This window comes from Habropoda laboriosa, unplaced genomic scaffold (assembly GCF_001263275.1).
Source record: "Habropoda laboriosa isolate 0110345459 unplaced genomic scaffold, ASM126327v1 scaffold648, whole genome shotgun sequence".
Taxonomy (NCBI): Eukaryota; Metazoa; Arthropoda; class Insecta; order Hymenoptera; family Apidae; genus Habropoda; species Habropoda laboriosa.
This window is the reverse complement of record NW_017100857.1, coordinates 1,111,516-1,134,516: the sequence shown is the minus strand read 5'-3', so window position 1 is coordinate 1,134,516 and position 23,001 is coordinate 1,111,516. Positions and strand designations below refer to the sequence as shown.

Sequence of the window (23,001 nt, the reverse complement as noted above, 5' to 3'; positions counted from 1 at the left end):
CACCGACTCTCTCTTCGATTTCGCTTCGGATTTACCGAATCTCGAACGCTCGCGAAATTGCATCAAACTGCAGTTCTTTATCCGGTGTCGAGTGACAACGATAGATAATTGGCGAAATGGTTGGCCGAATGGGTCGAGGCCTCTCTGGTGTACCGCAAAAACCAGTCGGTCTGGAAACGAGTTCGTGAGAATCGGAGAACAGTTATACGCGAGCCGACCTACGGAGGCAAAAATTGGCGAACGTTGACTGGAATCTGTGGAAACGCGATAACAGGCTGAAGTCTCGCCGAAGAGAATGTAAGGGAATGCAATTTTCACGTAACATACGAAGGGATTATCATTTTCAAAACCAAGGGAATGAAAATGAATTTTTTCTAAAAATTCTGGACAGGGTAAAGAACTTCGAACGACCCCCGCGCGTTGAGCATAAATCCACGATGGATTCGTAATCACAATCCCGATATACACGCGTCGTTCGAAAATTTTGCACAACGCAGAGAGAATTGATGCAATCCGTGTATGATACACAATGTCAGTCGGATTGCATACGTTGCAGTTCAATGCGGAGAGACAGAGCGTTTAGTATTAAATTACAAGGCGGTGTGGTTTTATCAGTAAACCGCATTAACCGCAGAAACGCTATTGTTGCACTGTGTGCACTACGCGAAATAATTCGCGATACGTCGATTCGGTTGAGCAGACAAAGGGAGGGTTGCACCTTTGTCACGTGAAATCTGTCACAGACGGGGAAGATTGTAATTGCGATCTACGTTTGTTCGTTGACGAAGTCACGCACGTGAACGAGCGGAGGTTGGGGGGGGGGGGATGCAAAGCAGAGACGAGAGAAACAATGGCTGTGGGAGATCAAGTATACGTTACCTGTTTCGTTAATCTTTATCAGTTCTCTGTTCCTCCCCTGTACCTGATTCGAATTGAAGCTGTTCAATTTTTCAATTCTACGGACGAAGGCGGAATAATGGGAGTAGAGAGTAGCGTGTCGTGAATAGTGAGTAAGAAAGTGTCGTGGAATTAGTAGCGAGCAGTAATTAACAGTCATTGAGTGGTAAGTCACGAGTAGGATAGGTCGAGCAGTGAGTAGTAAATATAGAGTAGTGAGTAGTAAATATGGAGTAGTGAGTAGTAAATATGGAGTAGTGAGTAGTAAATATTGAGTAATGAGCAGTGAATAGCAAATGTGGAGTAGTGAGTAATGAGTAGTAAGTATTGAGTAGTGAGCAGTAAGTGTACATATGAATAGAGAATACTGAAGATTGTACTGTATACTGAATGGAGTAGTGAGTAGTAAACATTGAGTAGTGAACAGTGAATAGTACACATGAATAGAGAATACTAAATATTGTATCGTATACTGAATGGACCAGTAACGCGAGTAGTAGTGAGTAACAACTAGTGCACACGAAACAGAAAAAAGCAAATATCGTATATTCCATTGTACACTGCGTAACATCCAACAATCAACGAGTAACCACGAGAACATCCTGAGTAGTCGACTACCACCGAAACAGATAGCAAACTACAATTATCCAGTACCAGATAGTAACTGGTAAATATCGAGCAACAAGCAGCGATTAATGAATACAATTTATCGACTGCATCGAACCGTTAAAGATCACAAGGATAAAAATAAAAATCTCTTCATCTCTCTTTCCTCTCTTAGCGATGTACCACCACTGGCAAAGGTTGAATAATTATTCCCCCCATGAATACAACGCGGCACGCGCGCAACAAGCATTTCGATTTAAAATCCAGATCCAGCTGGTCAGATCCTCTTAGCTCGAGGCGTCGCAATCGCGTCGTAGATCCAATCGATGGCGTAACAAGATTTCTATGCCGTCTGAAAGACGAATACACGCATCGTTGTTGTCGCGTGCAACGCACGTTGCCTCGACACACGATAACCGAGGTCGGTCGTGGCCGAGCAATCGAGGTGCGCGCCGAAAAAATGCTCAAAATGACGTGATCGCGCCAACTTAAGGCCGATTCTCACTTCGACTGGTTCGTTTCACGTCGTTTCAACAGATCTGAACTATTTCGAGAAATCACGCGACCAGTTAGGAATTTTCGGGCTACGAGATTCTGCGTACGTTCGTTTATTTGCGAACTATTTTACGACCAATCTCTAGCTTGTACAAATCTTCGAAGATCTGCATCTTCGTACTGACTTCATCGGTTTCGACGCACGTCATATGTTTATGACATAGTTTTGTAGCGTAGAGAAAAAAGAACAGTCTCTTCGACATAAATATGCGTATGTACATATATGCAAATTTCTTTTTAGAGTCACGACAATAATTTGTCGAAGCTTCAAAACAAGTCCTCCTTTTTTTTTATCCTACACTCCAAGCAAACATACCTCACCTTTCGTTAACCTGTTAACCGAGAAAATATGCCAGCTCATTGAAAAGTATAATGCGTTTTTAATTACATCGTTACGTCTGTGTCGAACATAAAATGCATCCCGCCAGCGTTCTCAATGACCCAACAAAATCACTTGTTGAAATTTCTATATCGCTCATATCTGCCTTTAGTCACGATATTTTTTAGTTCAGCGAGCGATTTCATTCAATCGTTTTCCAAGAAAGAAGTCAACGATTTAACTCGTTTTTTAACCGTTGCTTAGAAAATGTACAACTTTTTCGAGAAATTTATCACGGCGGCATTTTTGAATAAAGAAACAGATTCTCTGTTTCAATAAGCAACTTTGCTCGACTCTTTCCTAAAAGACGTCAAGAACTCAATTTCTTTCGTAATCTTCACTTAAAAAACTACAATTCCTTCGAAAAATCGATCAGAAGTAACGAACTCAGTTTAGAGGTTATGTTACATTCCCCATTAAATCCCCAACTATTTACTCGAATCAGCTGCTGAGTCCCCTCGAATTGTACACTTTCCATCAGCTGGTTCGCGTGAAAGAGTTAAAAAAAAGAACCATCGAAAGCGCCGCTTTATTTTTAACCTCGAAAGAAACACGCTTCGATACAGCGTTGGTCGTTCTCAGCGTGGAAGGTCGCGGGCGATCTCGATTTAGGATCGCTCCTCTCCTCCCCCTTTGACTTTTCCAAATACAAGAGCGACCTCGAAATTTCACCACGAGCAATGGCAGAAAACCGTCCATGTCGGACGCGTGTCTTTCTCCTGTTCCATCCAGTATATATAAGTGCAACGACGGCGCCGTCGTCTCGCCCACGATCTTTGATCGGGGGCAAGATGGCGTCCTCGTGAATTTTAACGCCTCGCTCTCCGGTGCAACAGGCGGAGAAGTGTCGTCGTTTCGACATCTCTGTCTGTGTGCGTGTGTGTGTACAAATCTTAGATAAAAAAGTGATCTATCATCGTCGAGTAAGTTAATGGTTAATTTTCTTTTACGAGATTTATGCAAACCGAGTGTTGGTTGCTGCAACCACTGATTACCGATTCGATCTGTTTGATCGGTTCATTTGTGAGTAAACTGTTTATCAATTTTCCAATGCTACGGAAGATTTATCGGTTGTACATCGTACGTAGGAGTGAAGATATTATTATTATTGTGTTTTTGTATCGTTTTATCGTTTACTATTGTTATCGATCGTTTTATTAATAGCACTATTTTTTCGTTTATTTCTCCGATGATGCCATACTTATCGTATACGTTATCGTTACTGTTTCTTGGGTTTAACCGGGAATTGGATTTTACCTTGGTAGATCTTACTCTGTTAATTCTTCGGTTCTTCTTTTTGTAATATACGGGGTGGGCGATGTAAAATGAAAGATTTAATTGTCTTCTCTAACTGTGGGGATGAACCAGAGGGAGGGAAAATTGTTCGATAGAAGAAATGGCAAAATTTGATAAGAATTTTCACATTTGTTTAAAAATTTTAGAGTCCTGGATCATTTTGTGGTGAAATTATTATACATGCTTAAATGCACATCGACGTCTGCTACAAGATACAGCAGAAAAAGGTATACACGTTGCAAAAAGACCTTGAAAGGAGCAGACAGCTGAAGAAAATAATTAGACAAATTGTTTTACGTGGTCCACCCTGTATATTGAACACTACACGCGTTTATACTCGCAAATAAATAGATAATTTGAGAAACTGAGTGTTAAAACTTACAAAATATTTGAATTTTGGGCATTTTAGAACACATGAGAATTCATTGTCTCACCGAGAGCATCCTAGAGGAATGTTGAAACACGTAATTAAGAATCGGGCGAGGATCAGCGATCATGACAGAAACCTCCTTCCTCGACTTCGATATTTCAACCTCTAATTAGTAATCCTCCATACAAGAATTTCCCTTGAATCTCGAGTGTCTTCCTCAGAATTCCGCCTCTTATATCTCCTCTTCCTGACTCAATTCACCGAACGAAGCTGTTCCAGAAAACTAACTCCAGAAAATCAGATATTCCTCTCTCTTTCACTTCACTGGACGATCATCCCCGCGGCGAATCGGGAATCATCGAGTAAAATTGTGCAAAGAGATCCACGAGCTATTCTCCGAAGATTTTCTCGCCTTTCTCGTTCTTCTCCACTCGAAGAGAAATTTTTGGAAAATGTAAATTCGAAGAAATTGAACACGAGATGATCGAGAGATACCGAGCGATTCGATGCTGTAGAGAGAACTGAGCCTCGACTGGGACACATTCGAATCGGTGTCTCTCTTTCTCTCTTCAAATGACCATCGAACTTTGAAAAAAACCTTTCGACGGCCGAATCGGCTCCCTCTCTCTCTCCCGTCGGTTTAATGTCAAGTACGCGCGAATTCACCGGGTCTATCTGTTCTCGAGGGACTCCGACGGCCTCGAGGGTATTATTCGCGATCGTCCTTCGACGGCAACTTCGTTGACAATGATGAGACGCTCGTAAATCGAGCGATTTTTCACCGAGTAGCTTTTTCTTTTTGGGCCTTCTTCCGAGTACGTTCAATTTCATCTTTGTGTCGTTCGCGAGAGTAGCTTTGTCTTTTGTAACGAGGAAATTGAGGTGTGGGTGTATCTGGGGTAATTTCATGCGAAGAGGAAGTTCAATTTGCGTTCAAAGGAGGAGTGAAGTTTGAGGAATTGAACGATAAGAATGTGTGACTTTGAATGGACAGTGGAAGAGAGTGTTTTGGATGATTTTTTGTATGAAACGAGGGAGGAACCAAGTTTTTCCTTTTAACCTTTTAGATACGGTACGCCACTATAGTGGCGTTCCGCCGAGACCCTCTATTTTTACGGAACGCCACTATAGTGGCTTTCGTGGATAGCACCCAATTTGGACGGTACGACGCTACAGTGACTTTCGTGGATATCATGATTTTCGACGGTATCATACGTTTTTTGCTTTATTTCGCATTTGTTTCGCCTAAACCACATTTCCTGGCAATATCGAAGCTGCCGTTGAAGGGTACACGTGTCAGAGAATCGTCATGAACGATTTTTGTGCCATCCGCGGCCAGGCGCGCCGTCCCAGGGGTACCCACTTGCGGACGAGCGCGCCCCGTACCTAAAAGGTTAATATTTCATTCATTTTAAGTCGAGTGCAATTAATATTGGAACGAACGGTCAAATTTTCTAAATTTTCATACTCATTCTTTCACAAATATCGCAATTCTCAGAGAAATCAAACGTACACACATGTGTCAGTCTCCAAAGATGTGAAAGAATTACAGATACTTTCTGATAAACATTCGACGGCAAATGCAAACTAATATTTCCAAAGAAACGAAAAAAACCAGTCAATTTTAATGTTATTTTCCTCAGAACACGATGATGATTAAACAGCTCTAATAAACGAAAAGCAATCAGTTCCGCTAGCTCGCGTTGCAACGGGAATAATTAAAACACGAATGTTCGCATCGTTTCGCTCGTACAATGTTCCTTCGGTTCCATACGTACGTCATCGAGACACAATAAAATGCAACAAAGAGAAGAAAAAACGCAGATCGAATGTAAATCGTGTCATCTACATTGCAAAACAAAACGAAACGATAGAGAAGAAACAAAAAGGGAAAAAATCGTCATTCACTGTGTGTGAAGTTTAATGAATGACTATAAATAAATCGATTTAAACGCGCGATGGATTCCTCATCGGACGAGGTTTTTATAGATCTCTTCGTGCATTATACTAACTGTTACGACTTAATGCCCCGATTGCGTATGCCGTATTTGTTTCGCTCTTTTTTTCTTATCGTTCCTGTCCTATCGAATACGAACAGAATTGAAATATGAACGTAGCGAGTTTTGTACCAGTCGAAGGATCGTCGTGATAAAGAGAGAGAGAGAGAAGAAGAGGCGTAGATGGAGAATCGTTAATCGGTTGTATAATTGAAAGCGAGAGGAATCCGAGAACAAAGGAATTATCGCGTTAAGAACGACTGGTAATTAGACTTTGTGCGAGATTCAATAATACCTGTTTAATTCCCCTCTTTTTCAACGGGAAAATTTCAGAGGAAAATTGGTATAGGTGTGCCGAAAATATTCTGAAGTAAGCAAAATTTTAAATATTCAAAATCATTTGAACGGTTAGAAAAGAATTTTAGTAATTTTAGAGAACTTGAAATAATTTTCGTAAATTTAAAAAGAGTTGTATTTCTTTCTTTTTCTTTTAACTGTTACGGTATTTAAAGCGGTGTCGTCGTACGAGTTACATTCAATTGGTAAAATGGCAGAAATTTCCTGGATCGTTCGTTGCACTAAGTGGGCTGGCAGCATCAGCACGAGTTTTATGCGCGCAAAATTATGTAATTTCAGAACGGACCGCGATATCTCATTCGCGAACGATCGCGCTTCATATATCTCGTGCTTTAAGTGGTTAAATTATAATCGGGCGACCTTTTTGTCCGTTGATGTCGCTGTATTCGGGATAATTCCTCTCCGTTATTGCAACTTTTGCGCGAGAATTTTCCGGAATTCTCCAGAATTCTAGTTACAGCTTTAAAATCGCTAAATCTCCATCGAGTGTATTTTTGAAGTCTTCAAATTTCCATCTAAGCACGTTTTCAACAATTTCCAAACGCATATTCTCACATTTCTTCTACTCTATTTTTTAGTTCTTCTTTATCTTACGTCGGTAACCATCGACATTTCAGTCTACTTTCTATTGCGACTTTCGCGTACAGCTGTTGGTCCATACCCCAAGAGAAGTAAATGTATAAATAAACATCGAAGAACGCGTAGAGAACGTTGAAATTTCAAGAATGCAACAATTTCATTCCGCTCGGCGAGCATGATGCAATATGACGCTCTTGCATCTTGGCGCCCGAGGGAATGTCGCCGTTGCGAGATAATGCGCATCAGTAGGTCATCGAACCTCTCTTCTTTCTCAGGTATCGAACGATACCTTTCAATTTCACTCTATCATTTTACTTATCCTTTTCAACCTTCCAAAATTATCCTACGCTTCGTTATATTTCCCGGTGCTTAAAATAACATTTACGATTTTACCTAACCTTACTGAGATACCACGTGATTGCTCCAGTATGAAAAACATTCGAATTCCGACCGACTGAGAGACCATTTTCATGCGTGAACTGATAAATCAACGTTTGTTCGTTTTATATCTCTTCTTGTGGATAAAACACTTCGCTTCGAATGTTTCGGAAATATTAATAACTGAGTTCGATATTCTAGTGACTTTTTTATTTTCATATATTGGCAATAGAGTAACTAGTTCTTTTTTATATAGTGAAAAGATATTCGAGCGAATAGACAAATTTGAATTGTAATTTTCGTTTCGTTTTATATGACTATTATGGGACATTATTAATTCTTTCGTGGTTCAATTACGTTGTTATAAATTAGAATAGAGAACTAAGTGCAGCGTGACCCATCGGTGAGTCACTTCAGGTTGAACGTGTTAAAATAGAGCAGCCAGTTTGACGACTCGTCAAAAAAAGCGCATAGGGTGGCGTAGAAGTATAGATCAACGCGGGAAGCAAATACGAAAATACATTTCGACCGAAAGCTGCCTGGTATTTCGACACTGCGGCAAAAGTAATTTTCCGTGTTCTGCTGATTCCCACAGTCGGAGAAATTAAAGAATTTCTATTAATTCGTTACTCTTCCTTTTCTTCCTGCTTGTAACCGCTACGTTACTTTTTATCCAATTTATTTATGCGCAAACCCGTAGAAATAAATAAATAAATGAAATTCGCGTTTAATTTAATTTTGTGGTTGTATAAAACTTGATAATAAGTTCAATAGGAATATATTTTATAACAATAACTATAAACACACGTAAAAAGAAATAATGATAATTTGATCAACCCTCTTTAAATATATCTCGCAATAAATTCTCACGTACTCACTGATATCAATAACAACGCGCTTCTCCTGTTTTTTACCCCCAGTTACCCTCGTATGATCCGCTCGTTTACCAAATCTCGAGACGATTCGACATACACACTACATTCACGCCATCACTCACAACTTATTATTAAACCAATTCCACAAATTTTCCTTCTGTTTCCAGCTATCGGTATTTTCTCTACATTATTTCCTATGCAATTTATTCATTTACTTATAGGTACCTGAAAATAATTAAATAAATAACAGCGCGAAATGGAAATAACAATCGATCAAAACGCGTCGATTGTTGGACAAAACCAACCTCCGTGTTTCCACCGCTTCCAGTCTATTTCCGCCATTTTATCGCTCACCTTCGTTTTACCCACGTAGCAGACCGGAAGTCCGCAGACGATTCTCGCGTTTCCCGCGCTCCAACCGCACAAACAACACCGAAACGACTGCTAGATCTCGCTCGTGAAAATTTCTTCTCTCACAGAGAGAGAGAGAGCCTCGGTCTCGTTTTATTTTAACGATTAAACACGTTGCGTATACACGGCGGTCTGCCGTGAATTGAAACTCGTCCAAAGGTTCGAACACCGGTGCCAAAAGAACGTCGAGAACGAGCGTTCCTCGACGGAACGACCATTATCTGTCCATTTCGACGTGATAAATGCGGAACGAAGGGGATTTATATTTAGTTCGACGTTGTCATCGATCAGTTAAGACCTAACCTTTCCTTTTTGCTTCTTTCACGCCGATGAACTAAACCGTTCGTTCAAAGAGCGTACGGAGAAGTGAGAGGAATTTTTTCGTACCTCGATTATTTTTCCTTAGACTACAATTTAGAGAAGTTGGGGAATTTCGAAGATCGAGAATTATTTGAATCTTTTTTTTCGAGTGAGGTGTGATTTTGTTTTTTATTTTGTGAAGGGGGGAGTTCAATTTTGTAAATGAGGAGCGAAGTTGGTGCGGAAGTTCTGGCAGAGGAATAGTTTCTGCAAACTACTCCACAGGATCTTGATTAACCGTTTGAGTGCCACCAGCCTTTCTTATTTCCCGATCGAAAATTGCCAAAGAGCGCGATAGCGCTCGTCATATTCCGTGTCCAAAAATGCCAAAGAGCGCGATAGCGCTTGTTATATTCCGTGTCCAAAAATGCCAAAGAGCGCGATTGCGCTGTTCTCAGCTTACATGTAATAAATATTAATATTAATTTTATCTTTTTTCACTTAAGACTCGAGGGTAACCGTAAAGTCGTGCATCGAAAAAAAATCGACCCCTCTGTGATTATGGGCTTCGCAGCCTAGAGCGCTGGCGCTTTTAGGACAGGATAGAAGAAGCCGCGATCGCGCCGCTTGGCACTCAAACGGTTAATAAGATACATTTACGGTGGTTCTCGTTTGGGGAAGTGAACTTTGAGAAGTATTACCGTGATTCTGATACCTGTACCTGGTTGAATTATAATTGTTGCTTCGACTGAGGGACGGGAATGAAGATTATTCAGCAGGTTTGAAGAAAAGTCGTTCTTTTCGTTGGAACATTGAACAGGAGTTTTGTGAAATAGAATTATTGTGGAATTTGTATCTGGATGAATAAAAGGAAATCTTTCCATTGGAAATCGATTCAGTCCAAAAAATGATTCTTTCCACTCTAAAATGGAATACTAGGTTTGTAAAGCACTAGTGCAACGGCGAAATCCGGATCTAGATGAATAAAACAAATTCTTTTGGTTGAAAATCAAAGACTAACCATCGATTCAGCCCTAAAAGTACTTCTTTTCGCTCTAAATTTGAATACGAGTTTTTTCAATCATTACTAAGACGGTGACAAAAGCAAGAAAGAATCTTTTTACCGAAAACTAAAGACTAACCGTCGATTTGGCCCAGAACTATTCCTTTTCACTCGAAAATTGAACACGAGTTTTTTTAAAGCACCGTTGAAATAGCGAAATTTCAAAGGAACAAATGCTTTCGTAGACAATTGACGATTAACCGTTAATTTAGCTCCCAAAAATAGTTCTTTCTATTCTCTAAGTACGATAGAGTAAAAAAGAAACTTCTGTTCGATTGAAAATTTAGCAGAATTACTTTCACGAAAGTACACCGAACGCTGCAACGCTCAAGCACTTCAGAAGTATCACCGAAACAGCAACTGAAGTGGAGAAACGGCATTCGGAGATATACCCGAAGAACAGGGAGTGGATTCGTCGCGGTCTGCAATTCGAGACTCGACAGGAGGCAACAGTCCGGCAGTACTTCTTTCCTCTCGATTCCCCGAGAACGAGAGCTCGACCCTTCCAGAGAATTCCACCCCTCGGTTCTCTGCTCTCCAGGCAGGAAGAGGCAGATGACGTTAATTCACGCGACACGGTTCGTTGTATACCGTAACTCACGCGAGAGCAAGCAAAATGCGGATTACGCAGGAGAATGGGCAACGAGAGGATAACCGATCGATTTCTCAAACGAAGAAAGATCGATTTTTCGAGAATATTTGCAGCTTAAAGTGCGAATTTTTGAAACTGAACGAAAACGAAGTGAATATACAATTTTTCATGGAATAAAATGACCGCTTCAAAAGTAACTTTTTCCCTTTACGAAAATGAAAAATCTTAGATTAACCCTTTACGAAACAGAAGCGAGTTCTGTTTGCAGTGAACTTCAATTTCAACCTTCCTTGCAATTTTCATTGCGCAAATCTACGGTTTCAATTTCTGAGTTAGCGATGAACTCCAATTTCAACCCTACTTGCACTTTTAGGATTATCAACCCCTTAACCTATGACAACGCGTCAGACTCGTGGCAAAGGTTCTGGTCGAGATGTGAGGAAAATAGTTATGCTAGTAAGAAAAATTCATTGTAATCCTAACTTTCGTTTTAATTTGTAAGATTGAGGATTACTAAATGTCGTTAATCCGTAACAGGGTAGCTTTCGTTACCTGGCACGGTAGCAGAACGGTAAACGGCTGACGCTTAGATGCACAGTCAGAAAAGAAATCATAAGTTAAGGGGCTATACTCGATATAACAGCAATTTTAATCTAACCGATTATTAAATCCTCGAGTACTCGGAATTAAGACAAACAGCCACTAAAAACCCTCAATATCTCCTATTCCCCCATAAAAATTGCTTCGCATTCAAACGAGAAACTCCAACGAACTCGGTAAAAGTCAGGCGTATCATCGGCAAAGCAATCTCTTTAACCAGTTACCTGTTTTTCACGAGTATCGAAGAAACGGCGATATTTTGTGTTACGACGAGTATACTCGTCATGCGTAAAAAGTAGTTACAATTTGCTGTTTAACACGTTGAGCGCGGAGCCGATTTCGCTCTGCCTACCGTTCAGGCGGCACACAGCGGCGATCACTTCGCGAGCTGTTCGGCTGTAGAGTATAAACAGAAGATAACAAATGCGCTCACACGGCATTCAGACGAAGAAATACCAATCCGGGTTGATAGAAGAAGTGTTCATAAATTGCAAAAAAAAAAGAAGGAAACATGCATAACATTTATTTTTTTAACGTGATATTGCCGGTCCCACGGACCGACCCCACCCACACGAAAAGTTCACTGTCAGTCCCCACGGACCGACGCCGCCTAAACAAAAAGTTCGCTGTCAGTCACCACTGACTGACGCCGCGCTTAACGTGTTAAATCGCAATTTTAAGATGTTTCGAATATTTCGAGGCCAAGACGAAATAAAACGAACAAATAAAAATTTCTTATTCCTTTTCGAAGAGGTCGCAACAGCTAACTGGTTAAAGGGCAAGAATCTTCCTTGCAGAAAGAAATCAATTTTTCCCTTCTTCGCTTCATACTATTCCAGCGATATTTTTCCCGCCCTTTCCTCGTCCGCACCGTGATTTCCCTTATCGATCGATCACCATAGACCGCGCCCTTACGTGTGTTTCGCGACGAACGTGTGTCGTTATTGCATAACTTCTCTCTGTCGGGAGATTGGCCAGGTTCGAGTCACCTCACGTAAGTACATACGTATATCGAACGAAGCTGGATTCTGTGAAAGGTGGACCTAGGCGCGGCCAAGGACCGGTTGCAAGTAAACAACCGAGAGCTGACATATTTTTCTATCATACGTTTCCATATTTATGTGTACACGTCGACAAAGGAGAGAAAAAAAACTGGCGTGAATGAAAGACCGAGAAATTTTTCGAAAGGAAAAGAGTCGCGAGAGTTGTTGTCGAGTAAGTTCGCGAGGTGGAGCTTAATTTTGCGCTTTTTGTGAGGAATACGGTGGAGTATTTCATTTATCGCGAGGTACAGTCCGTTTTTTGTTGCGCAATTGAGCGCAATGTGGTGGAATCTCAGTTTAGAATGGAGAATCGTGGTGATTGGAAAATTGGAAAATTCGTGTGCGAATTGTCGAGTGAAGAAAATTGTAGAAAATTTTGAAAGAGATTAAGTTGAATAGATTTTTGCAGAGCAACTTGACCAACTTTATGAGTTAAGAGTTTACTTTTACGGTATTTAACCCTCCCAACCGCGGGCGATTTTCATATTTTCCTGCACAAAGTCGCTTTACGTCTTCGACAGGTAAGGAGACGATAAATGCGATACAAAAAAATAGGAACTTCTTAGATGCACAGTTGGTGAAACGACGTCTTCCTATATTCAAGTACATAGTAAAACCTATTAACACGATTTTCGGTGGCTTTCCGTTCGCGCCGCATGGGTCGTATGCGTCCCACATTGTCGAGACTAACAGTTTTGCTTCTCGCCCTATATGTCTTCCAATATCTATAAGATGGCAAAAATCATTGTTATCGAGAAAAAGGTAACGTTTAAGATATGCTACAGAGCAAAGGAAAAATTTTTGTTTCAACAAATTATCGCCGTAGTTGCATAATTTAAGTTAGCGGAAGGAAAAGGCCGAAATATCAGATGGCCTGAACGGAAGGACCCAGACCCACGCGGCACGGAACGTGTTAACGGAATAAGTAGAACGCGATTTTTGCGTCGCCCGTGGTTCAAGGGTTAACCCTTTGCCCTCTTCGAGGCGACTAAGAATGATGATATTTTCCGGATGGACCTCCGTGAATTGCTCGCTACATGTTCAGAGATCTCAGCGGTGAAACAGTTTGAAAGAACCAACTTCTAATAAAAATTATATTAATTTTTGCTACTTCCTTATAGGATAAAGGGCCTTCGAGCGCAAAGGGTTAAATAGCAAATATAGTGAAATATGTGAAATTCGATATTTTTTTGTGAGATTGAGAAATTATACCTACCTTTCGTTGCTTAATCGAGTGCAACGCGGTGGAATTACGTTTGAAGTCGCCCGTGGTTCAAGGGTTAACCCTTTGCCCTCTTCGAGGCGACTAAGAATGATGATATTTTCCGGATGGACCTCCGTGAATTGCTCGCTACATGTTCAGAGATCTCAGCGGTGAAACAGTTTGAAAGAACCAACTTCTAATAAAAATTATATTAATTTTTGCTACTTCCTTATAGGATAAAGGGCCTTCGAGCGCAAAGGGTTAAATAGCAAATATAGTGAAATATGTGAAATTCGATATTTTTTTGTGAAATTGAGAAATTATACCTACCTTTCGTTGCTTAATCGAGTGCAACGCGGTGGAATTACGTTTGAAACGAGAAAATTACGAATGACAACGTCCGTTTCATCGAGGAATATGATAAAAATAGGAGAAAATGGAGAATGAATGGAAGTGCAACGTTGTTCGTCGGGTTAAACGTGTTTCAGCTCTATGGACAAATTTTATGGCTCCCGATAGAATGCCAAAAACGGGTCGAAGAAAGTTACGTGGAGCTACAAGAAAGTAGCGATCGTGCTGAATTCCTGGCAATTTTTGTATTCTTCTTTTTCTCTCGTTTCGCTTCAGCGACGAAGAAAAATAGGAGGAGGCTTGTCCGGTTAGCATATTGACCAGCATCATGATCGACGCCGGTCGAACTTGACTAAAACTTATGTACGGACCAACGGGGAAAAACTTTGATGTACGAAAAAACTCTGTATATGAATAAACTTTTATCGAAGAAGAAAAGCGTTCGCGAACTTCTGTAAATATACGAAGTTTATCGGAGACGTACATTCGACCCTGTTTCACTTCGGGAAATTACTCTGAGGCATATTACATGCACTCTGTATTTTCTGTAATTTATGGTTAAGGCGAGATAAAAATAGGAAATTAATTGGAAATATATTTTCGACTTCTTTCTCTTTGTAAAGTTATTCTGAAATATTAGAAATTGATGTTTAAGAATACTGAATTAATTCGTCGCTAATTAATATCTCCGAAAATACTAAATTAGTGGAAAATGTATTTTCGACCTTATTTCACTTTGTGAAATTAATTCTGAAATATTAGAAATACTCTGCTTTTCTGTAATTTGTATTTAACGATACTAAATTAATAAATCTCTGATTAATAGATCTCCAAAAATACTAAAATAGTTGAAAGTTTATTTTCAACCATATTTCATTTCGTGGAGTTAATCGGAAATATTCTGGACACTCTATTTTCCCTTCAATTTATATCCAAAAATACTAAATTAATTAATCTCTAATTAATACATCTCCAAAAATACTAAAATAATTGAAAGTTTATTTTCGACCATATTTCATTTCGTGAAATTAATCTGAAATATTCTGGACACTCTATTTTCCCTTTAATTTATATCCAAAAATACAAAATTAATTAATCTGTAATTAATACATCTTCAAAAATACTAAATTAGTAGAAAATGTATTTTCGACCATATTTCATTTCGTGGAATTAATCTGAAATATTCTGAACACTCTATTTTCCCTTTAATTTATATCCAAAAATACTAAATTAATTAATCTCTAATTAATACATCTCCAAAAATACTAAATTAATGGAAAATGTATTTTTGACCTTATTTCATTTCGTGAAATTAATCGGAAATATTCTGGACACTCTATTTTCCCTTCAATTTATATCCAAAAATACTAAATTAATTAATCTCTAATTAATACATCTCCAAAAATACTAAATTAGTAAAAAATGTATTTTCGACCATATTTCATTTCGTGGAATTAATCGGAAATATTCTGGACACTCTATTTTCCCTTTAATTTATATCCAAATATACTAAATTAATTAATCTCTAATTAATACATCTCCAAAAATACTAAATTAATGGAAAATGTATTTTTGACCTTATTTCATTTCGTGAAATTATCTAGAAATATTCTGGACACTCCACACAGTGTTTCAAAAATATGTCAACCCTTATATGGAAGAAACTTAAAGAAAAGGAAAAAAATAACAGAGCTGATAATGTATCATATTAACAAACGTATTTCACTTTTCTTTCCCAAAGAAAAGACAACGAAACGTAAATGTCAGCACTCTTTTTCCGTACCCTATAATTCATACTTATATCTAGCATTTTCTAATCGATGCAACGTTTATGAATATACAAATCAAGGACCGAAAGGAAATTTCAAGTTGCCGGACAGAAGTTTCCACCGGCTCTAATGTTGCCTTTAAACTATGTAGGAGGTCTGTTTGCTTGAATAACAGCAGAATTTCTGCTTCTGCCACTGATGGGAGCCAGCGGGGTGGTAGAAAAGCAACGAGGGAAAAAGTCACCTGGCAAAGACACGTGTGGAAAGTTGTGACCTGGCGGTAGCAAATGATTCGTGAAATCGCGACAGGGATTTCGAGTGACCTTTTCGTGGAAAATTATTGCACACCGATACCGATCGGACACTAATTCTCCGTCGAAAGGAGCATCGATCGCGGATACGACATTCCTTATGCTCGAATATTGTCAGAATACGGTTGACAATTTTTTTTCTAGATGTTTTATACCTTACTTTGCATTAAAAATCTTAAACCATAATTTGAGTGGAAATTTGAAATGAGCGACATGAAATTTCGAACTGTTCGACGCAGTTTCTTGGGTGAAAGGGTTAAAATTGAAATTATATCACATTATACCTTATTCCATACTAACGAAAAAAAGAAACACCTTAATCTTGCATTTAACTAAAAAGTTGAAAGAAACCAACTCTTGAGCCATTCGATGCAATTTCAAACTTATGTGAAAGGGTTAAAATGGAAATCACCAATTTTTTCCTACACATATATCGCACCTTATCTTATATCGCAGAAAAAGAGAAACGAGTCTTGAAACAGAGAAACCTGAATCTTTCGTTTAACTAAAAAGTTGAATCGAACTCTCGAACCATTCAATTCAGTTTCGTATTTACACGAAAGGGTTAAATATTGACCTACCATTACTTTTTGCAACGAGGTAAAAGTTGCAATCGAGCAACTAGGAAAAACAAGAAACAAAAAAAAAACGCGAGTATTACATTCGAGTTAAATAAATCGCTGCAACTACCCTTTTATTAATGATCCATGACTAACGGTGATAGATACTCGTGAAAAAAACGTATTTCTCAAGATCTTGTTAAATATTTTCCACGCACAATAATCAGCAAAAGATAGTAACAAATCGATTTCTCTGTAACGAATAAAAACGACAAGAAAGAAAGAAAGAAAAAACAATTTCATTTACCTTCGTCTTTTGCTTGAGAAACTTGGAGATTTTAGCGATGGGGTTAGGAATCTTTGGCCTCGGCATTTTGACTAGATTCTTTCGCTTCTTATACGTAGAAATAATAGAAAAATACTCGACGAATTTCAGTCTTCGATAATTTCAACGGCTTTTTACGTATCACTCTCTCGCGGTATATCTTCTTCGGTGATTTTTACCACGAAAAAAATAGTTTACATTCTGCTGTACGCGTGTATCTCGCGACTGAGTATCGATACAAGATTTTGCTACGTTTCGATTATTCGCCGTCTCGCGAGACTTTCTAGAAGCGTATCGACTAAGCCGCACGCTGAAAATATACCCGCGAAACTTTAGCCCGATATGACACTTGCCAAGACCTCTAAAAACTCTTTCAAATCAGACTCTTGAAACTTTAGATTTTAAAACTGTTCAAATCAGATTAAAATAGTTCTTGTCGGACGATAAACAAATGTATATTTCTTCGAAAACTCTCGTTGCACGTATACGTATCGAAGAATTCGACTAATTTCGAGATCTGTTCGATCGTTCGTTCTCGACTTGTAACGTTTACAGATAGAGTGGTCGTTTAATATTTCAATCAGATCGTATTCGCAATCGATTACTACTTATATTCACGCTTCACTTCGCGAGGACTGAAGCAACACTGGAGCTTCACGCTTTCGGGGTGAGTCTAATATCCCGGCCATAGGAGAAAGGCGCGGTGGGGAGGGGATAAACGACAGTGCGCAACCCGGTCTGCGCAACACGTGCTAGCCGCTCGTTGTGTACTAGCTGTGTGGCTTTTCTCTCGAGTTAACCGTGGTTTATGTCACGTTACGAATTTTTCATTTTGCCTCTGTTTTTCTCGATCCATATTCGACTGCCCTTTGTGAGTGAAAGAACGAGGAGAAAACATTCTTTCAGCGTGATTATTTTCGAGTTACACGTCAATCCACGGTGTTTATACGAGATTATTTGGAAGCTTGAAAAAGGTTAGTTTTCAATCTGGTTGTAAGGCAATTTCTTATCGAAGGGTGGATGATATTCGATATATATGTAACTATAGGAGAGTATTCTGTAGGGTGCAACGAAGTTTAACATTTTCATCATGTGATGATGTAATAAGAATGCAAGTTAGGTAAAAAATGTAATTTTAAAATTTGTTTCGTCGTAGAACGTGTTCTATAGGATTTTTAAGGAACAATAAGTTATGGAAAGTTGGTAAAAAAATGGTTCACGTGTTGAAAGTGTTAAGTTGTACTTGTTATCTGACGTTGATTTTGATGGTTAAACAGAATGGAAAATATTTCGAATTTGTCATCTACGTGTAAATATTCCGAGGGTCTTGATCTCATGGGAGTGTTGCTTGCTACGTGATCAATATGACGTGCATAATGTCACGTCCGCATCGGATGCAATAACTATTCACTGCAACGAATACGATGATTTCTAATCGAATTTTACGCGCTGCTAAATAATCGTGCGTAGTATTACTATAACGTTCGTCACGTGCTTAAACAAATATATACCTTATAATCACGATTTTCTAATTTGTTTTTTTTTTTAAATATTTATTAATTTCCTTCGAAGTCATAGAAACATATGTTATAGAAATTTAACTCACAGTGAAGTTTCGCAAAATGATGAACAATAATTTGGTCGTGTTTTCATTCGATTTGAAGAAGTTAAACGAAACATAAGAGTAAATAATGTTAATACGAGAAATAATGAAATCGTAATCGATTGTTTTCCATTGCAATTGGCACTACTATCTTTCTAAGAAATTTTACGTGGATGCTACAAACATCGTGTTTTCGTGTTCTCAATTGTACAAGATGAGTCACGAAACATCTTACGAGACGTCACGTTAAAATGGAGCAAGTTATCGAAAGAGAATTTTCTCTGTTGCTTCTACGATTGTAATGAATGCGTTCGAGATTATCGATGCTGTAATACATATTTAAAAGGATCTTTTTCTTTTATTTATTACTCGAGTGCAAAGGGTTAAGTTTCGATGACGACAATTGAAGGATCGAGCGTCATTCGTGAATAATAAATATGGCGGTCAATGTGTCAATATTTGAAAATGCTATGCTTGATTTCAAAATTGAAAATTTATCAAATTTTATATTGCACAATGAAATGTTATACTTCACTTAAAAATTAAAAATTTATCAAATTTTCTTTCAAGATCATTAATTTACAATCAGAATATAATTAATGAATCACACTGTAGCCTGCATTTGTGTCAATTTTTATCGAACGAATTAATCGTCCATATTATTATGCATCACGTGGATACCACATGTGTCACTGACATAAATACACGAGTTGACATAAGTTGAACCATGATCACCGTCGTATAATTAATACTACTAATTAAAACCAGCTTAAATTTTCTCTCTGTCGAAACTATATTTTCACATTCACGAAAAAAACCAAATAAAAACACTAACTTCTTCAATTTTAATATTCTCCCCGTTTCACTTAAACAAATTAAACGCAGTACCTCTCATTTAACACAAAACAGCTGGCTTATTTGAATTACATATTCCAGCAGTCAACTCTCGACTGCTAATCAAACGAAAAACACCAGGCGCTAATAGCGTTACTTCATCCTCGATTTCTCGAACTTTATTATTCAGATATTTTCGACGTCGTAATATACACGTTAATTCGTCGTTATCATTTTGCACTTTCAATTTTCTATTGTATTCCATGAAATTACTATTAAGAATAACTGATTTAATTCTTTCGAGAAAAAGAAAAACAGCTGTTTTGAGGTTAGGGTATGTTATTCCAGCTTCTGTTCGGTGCTCGTTCTAAAGGTAGCGATGAAATGCGCACGCAGATTCTCGAGTTTATTCAAACTGCAGGGAAAACTACCGATGTTTGAAGGCGTTTCGCGCTTCGAGCGCCGAGAACACATCAGTAATGCGACTTGATCTACAGGTCACCTCATTTTTGGTGCTTCTTTTCGTATTAAATTCAAATAAATTCTAGATTAAAATGAAAATTTCTTGGAGTATTTTTCGCGACGATCAAAATTTTTTTTATTATTTTATGGCATTAATTTTGGCAACTCGCGAAATCTGACAAATTCTGTGCGAACATGTGCGAACGATAAAATTTCATATTTCGTTTGATCAGCAAAACTGTAATCGTAAATTTTTCACGTGAAATTATGTTTACAATTATGGAGTCTGGTGGAAGGAAACGATGAAATATTACTATACAGAGTGCAACAAGTTGAGAAATTTCGAGGAATCGAGCGCCATTCACAGATAATCAATATGAGGGGTCAATTAATATCTGAAAATATTATACTTCACTTCAAAACTGAAAATTTATGAAATTTTATACTGCACAATAAAAAAGTTATATTTCACTTGAAAATTGGAAATTTATGAAACTTGTATACTTCGCTTCAAAAATTGAAAATCTTATCAGACTAATTTATTTAGATAAACGAATAAGATTACTTCTTTTTCTTTCTTTTTTGATTCAGTGTATCTATCAGATCAGAAAACCTGAAGCAACCAGTACAACTCAAAGCATTCGCCACTTCCACATCGTGTATCACCTTTTGCACTCTGTTAATGGTATGCAACAGCGAGTTAACTTTTCGCGGTGTAACAGAGGAGACAAAGTCAACAGTACGCCTACTCTGCTCGATGTATTTTTGTATCGAACAAATTTACGACTATATTCTCGTGTTTCCTGTTTCTCATACGTCGCGGAGCGAATTGAAATATAACCTGTATTCTGTTCCGACTAACTAACTATCAACACATTCTTCATAGATCGAAGAGATCAAAGGGAGATATTACAAATTCAACCTTGAAGAAATATCTGTCAAGTCCTTCGAATTATGAAAATCTCACGTTTCATGTGTGTGTGTGTGTGTTTTTTTTTTAATAAACATAAAATTAAAATGTTGTTACAGAGTGTTGGAAAAAAAGAGTCATCTATATTCCTTGAACGTAAGGTTAATAATATTCCAGGATTTGTTTTTCTATGAACATTTGTTTGAATTGTAAGAATAAATTGGAATTCGAGTATTTACACGGAGTGTTCATTGAGAAACACTGACCAACGCATCCGGCAATATTGATAGCACAGGATTATGCGTGGGTCGCGTGATAGATGCGCAAAAACAGCGAGAATAGAAGCTTGTCATCGTAACGAGTAATGTCTGATAGTTTTACTATTCATTAACTCTCTAAAATCAGTGAGAAGAATTCGCACAGTTCAATGGAGGAAAGAGAACGAAGGGGAGATGTAATCGAACTCATTCTGTCATTCTCGTTTCACTGATGAATGCGGAGATGTCGAGGAGGATCTTTCTCTCGATACGAACCGGTATGCAAATATCTGTTGATCAACCTTTTGAAATCTCAGCAATTTTTTTTTAAACTTTCGTTTCGAAGTCGATAGCTCTATGTATCGCAGAAAAATTCGAATGTAAATTCTGGGGAATTGCGAATTTTGGAAACTTCGATTCGAAGAGTTGCACAATTTTGGGGATTGAAATTTTTTGGGAAATTGCAAATTTTGAGAAAGTGAGAATTTAAGGTATTGCGAATTCTGAGAAAGTGAGAATTTGGGGAACTGCGAATTTTGGGAAAGTGGGAATTTAGGGAATTGCAAATTTTGGGAAAGTGAGAATTTGGGGAACTGCGAATTTTGGGAAAGTGAGAATTTAGGGAATTGCAAATTTTGGCAAAGTGAGAATTTGGGGAATTGCGAATTTTGGGGAACTGAGAATTTAGGGAATTACGAATTTTGGGAAAGTGAGATTTTAGAGAATTGCGAATTTTGGGAAGCTGAGAATTTAGAGAATTGCGAATTTTGGGAAGCTGAGAATTTGGGGAATTGCAAATTATGGGAAGCTGAGAATTTAGGGAATTGCAAATTTTGAGAAGCTGAGAATTTAGGGAATTGCGAATTTTGGGAAGCTGAGAATTTAGGGAATTGCGAATTTTGGGGAACTGAGAATTTAGGAAATTGCAAATTTCAGAAAACTGAGAATGTAGGGAGCCGCAATTTGCAGATAATTGCAAATACCGGGGAATTGCAAATCCTAATAAATTGCGGATTTAAGAAATCCCCAAATTTCTCAGCAATTGTTCCTTAACTTTCATTCGAAAATGAAAAAGAAGAAAAAATTCCACCCACTTTAGATAATCACATTCTTTCTCTATACTAGGGTAATTTAAAATTTAAATGGTCAAAAGTACAAGTAAGCACCACTACTTATTCAGGCAGAAAAGGATTAACGACGGACCGTCCACGATTATCTAGTCAAATAGACAGGTTTTTTCTTCATCGTTCCATGGAAAAATACAGATCATTTCAAATTTTCCATATTGTTCAACGTGAACCTTAGCACGTACGCCGTCACCCTACAGCGAAGCAGATAATAGGGACAATATACCCTCTATGTCCAACCCTTCACGGTCAGTTTTTATTGCCCTAACCGCGACGGACTCGAACACGACGATGCAGGTATCGATTGGGGGAGACCTAATTTTCGCGTTAGACCAAAGAACGGGGTTAAGTACGGGCACAATTATCGTGGAAAAATTTCGGTTAAGGGGGTGAACGACTTTGGAATGGAATGGAAATTTTTGGAAATCCAGCTCGGAGAGTCTCACCGTCACGGTTATCTCTTGTTTACCCTTAATCATCGTTTCACAGTTCGCCAGCTGTGTTTTTCGAGAGATAGAAAGGCGCGTGTGAATCGATGCACATGGAGAATTAGACCAGCTTCAGACGTTAATTAGACTGTATGTATTTTTCTCGCCAGTCACATTGACGAGATATCGAAATTTGTTTGTTTTTTGGAGATACCTGATTTTCCTTTCGATAGATGCACAGTGGAAAAGATAGATTTTTGTTGGAGAAATGTACGTGGGAAAAGGTTCGTCTGTGTTCTGTGATTCGATCGATTCACGAGAAACTTTTATTGGGTCGTCAAGTATGAACTGTAGGATTTTTAATTATACTTAACTCTTGCTGGAGAAATTAGGAAATTATTTAAGCAGCCAAACTTCTATTAAAGAAAACGAAAAAAATTGTATTCGTATGATCAACAATTTTAGATACTTATACAAAATTTTGTTCAATATTAGATCGTGTAACACGAAATAGAGGATTTCTAATCATTCGCAGATTTGATCTTCCAAGTGAAAAAAATAT

The 23,001-nt window shown here is 38.2% G+C and overlaps 1 protein-coding gene across 5 annotated transcripts in view; it reads right to left on the bottom strand.

Annotated features, from left to right (window-relative positions):
* The window catches only part of LOC108577441 (TLD domain-containing protein 2), a 57,544-nt gene that overhangs the window by 13,027 nt on the left and 21,516 nt on the right, over positions 1–23,001 (bottom strand). The window contains exon 1 of one of the 5 annotated variants that reach the window (XM_017940592.1): positions 8,644–8,740. The exons of the other annotated variants lie outside the window; for them this stretch is intronic. The gene's annotated coding sequence lies outside the window, so the exon portion shown is untranslated. Of the gene's footprint in view, positions 1–8,643; positions 8,741–23,001 lie in introns of those variants that run through there. 5 annotated transcript variants of the gene reach the window in all.